Raw genomic sequence first — 2,930 nt, 5'->3', positions numbered from 1 at the left:
TCTTTGCAGTCGAACCGCAGAGCTCTATGCGCATCGGTTCTGCGCAGCCTTCTCTAAGACGGCTTTTTCCAGGTCACGGCCGGACCTGGGTTGGACCCTGTTGCATGGGTGTAAACAACTACCTGTGGTGCAACAAAAAGACCTCAGACCTATATAATGTTTACACTTTTTCACATCTACAGGACTTGCCTGGTATAACCATGTAGATATTTCGTGCATTGTAAAAAGACATCGAACGCTGTGGCCTTCGAAACATTAAGAATATTTGGTCAGTATATTTGTGTTTGTCTTATTTACAGTTCACCTGGAACCAACTAGATATTTACATCGCGTGATAGCCCATTTCCTCATCTTTAAATTGATACCAAAGTTCCTAGGATAATTTTATGGGAACCGGTTTTGCCCCCGAAAAAACTGCGACAATGTCTACCTTGCGGTGGTGAAATTTCTGCCTAGTTCTAGCTACCGATGCGTGCACTCCTGCGCTTTGGATACATTTCGATACATTTCGCGTGGCATAACAAAGCCCATTTTTTGTAAATTAGAAGCTGTATGAACGCGGCTACCACATGCAATATGATAATTGACATGATAACAGTCAAGTACAGACAGACAGAGGTTTTAGTACAAGGTACCTGATATTTACAAAATAGTCAAATTTGAAGTCAATCACTTCGAACTCCTGCGTTCGAACGACCGAACCCAGCCAGTACGTTCCATTTTCCTGCCGCGGGGGTCAGGCGAGGTCAGGTGCAATGTTGCAACTTTCAGCCGGTGTTGGGAACGTTGATGAAACTTACGGCTCAAGTTTTGCCGTCTAAAATTAATATTCTGAAACATTTCCAAATAAGACTAATATCATCTTGAAGCCAGGAAAAGTGAGATTCATATGCAAGTTGACCAATGCCATTAGATAAGCTTTGAGTTCTGTAAAGCATGGTAAAAGGACATTGTGTTTGTCTTCTTCTTCAGAATAAGACGCCCTGCAAATTGACCTCTTGTTAGTTTTTTTGGGGGCAAAACCGGTTCCCATAAAATTATCCAAGGAACTTTGGTATCAATTTAAAGGTGAGGAAATGGGCTATCAGGTGATGTAAATATCTAGTTGGTTCCAGGTGAACCATCAATGATACACGCACAAATATACTGACCAAAAAATGGTCAATGTTTCGAAAGCCACAGCGCTCGCTGACAATTTGCTGTGCACGAAATAACTACATGGTTATGTTGGGCAGATCCTGTAGATGTGAAAAAATATAAACATTATGTAGGTCCGAGGTCTTTTTGCTGCCGACAGGCGGTTGTTCACACCCATGCAACGGGGTCAAATCGTGCCGCGGCAAACGACGTAAAAAAGAAAATAAAGCGTTCTAGGGTGACCTGCGGTTCGACTGTTTGTTTTGGTTGGTGCGCGCGTGCGCGGAGGTCAGATCGGACCAATCAGCGCGCGGGGCTGTGCCCTGACGTCATCACGTGAGGAGGTGGCCTGATGGCGCCATTTCCCACAGACCAATCGCGTAGCCGCATTTCTGACCTAAAGTGTCGTCTGATCATTCAAACCGTCCTAAATCAGGGAGTACCGAGGAGGTTTGGCTAGCTGAGACAGCACATAAGACATCTGGATTAACTTGAGACACCAGCGTCTTCAAGGAAGACAGCGTTCCTAATTCTGTCAAGGAATCTTACATCTTAGAGGATGTTTGGTCAGAGCAAGGAGATCACCCTACCGACGACCATGGACTTTGTACGCCTAAGTTGTAGGCGAGGATTTCAGCAATTTGGATTGTTTTCTTGAAGGATTGCGAGCAAAAACAACATTTTCTACCGTTCCCGCCAAATTTTGTAAGACCTGAGGCACGATGGAACGCCGAGGGGATTGTCCGTTTGCACCAATCAGCGTCCAGGAAAGATTTCCACCTCTTAGGCGAGGGAGGGCGTTAGCGTTGCCATGGAGATTTGTTGATCACCAAAAGGAAGTTTGATTGTCCAACCAAAGTAATTTTCGACTGGATAACCAAGGTTAGTCTTCGAGTCGAGATTGCTAAATAAGTAAATAAATATTGCATCTGATACCTTAAAACTTTTTCATCTGATGTTTCAAAATGTGTGAAAAGTCTATTAATGTATCGTTAATGTTTCAAAATATGTGAAATGGTGTTGTAACTTAAAGAATTCATCTCAACAATTGCGTGAAAAACTTCATTTTCAAAGAAATCTTTGACATTTTCCCTCCGTAAAATTAATTCCAAAACTAACGTGTTTGCGAACTTTGATAAAAGTTTTATCTCGGAACTTTTAAACTGTTAAAAGGTGACTTGGTTTTACTCAATAAAGGTCTAAAAAAATTATTTTATCTTTTGTCAATTTATTCGATTTCGTTTAACTACATGAAGTTTCTCAATTTCGTTAGCTGGACCCTAGCTATAGACTTCTAAAACATGTATCATATGCATACTTCTGAAACTCTTATGTGTTAAATTTCCATGTTTACGACTTTGTAACGATATATCCGATTAAATTACGGCCACATCTCCAAACCGGGGCCCAGGCTTTTTGCGGGAACTAAAACTAAAGGTGTTTTAAAACAAATTACGTTCTTTTTACTTTTTGCAATTGTGCGTTTTGTTTTCATATCAAATTTCTCGTTCATTGGCCCGCAAACTGCCTGTCCGGGCCCCTGTTTGGAAAAGTGACCCAAGCATTAGTGGGGAAGCCCTGGCTGTTTGTCTTTCACGGCAAAACCCGTGAATAGACCTTTTAAAATCCTGAACAAGTCCCGTGAAATGTGTCGGCGCCGTGCTTGTATGATCTCACCAACCACGTGCGACTGACTCACCCTGCTGAGTTCTGCTGTTGCAGCGTTTTTGTTTGTCCAGCAGACCCGAACATGAACTAGTACGGAAACCCGGCCTGACCACGGGAGCGCCTCT

This window comes from Branchiostoma lanceolatum, chromosome 11, assembly GCF_035083965.1.
Source record: "Branchiostoma lanceolatum isolate klBraLanc5 chromosome 11, klBraLanc5.hap2, whole genome shotgun sequence".
NCBI lineage: Eukaryota > Metazoa > Chordata > Leptocardii > Amphioxiformes > Branchiostomatidae > Branchiostoma > Branchiostoma lanceolatum.
The sequence above is the reverse complement of the archived record's forward strand: the minus strand, read 5'-3'. Positions refer to the sequence as shown.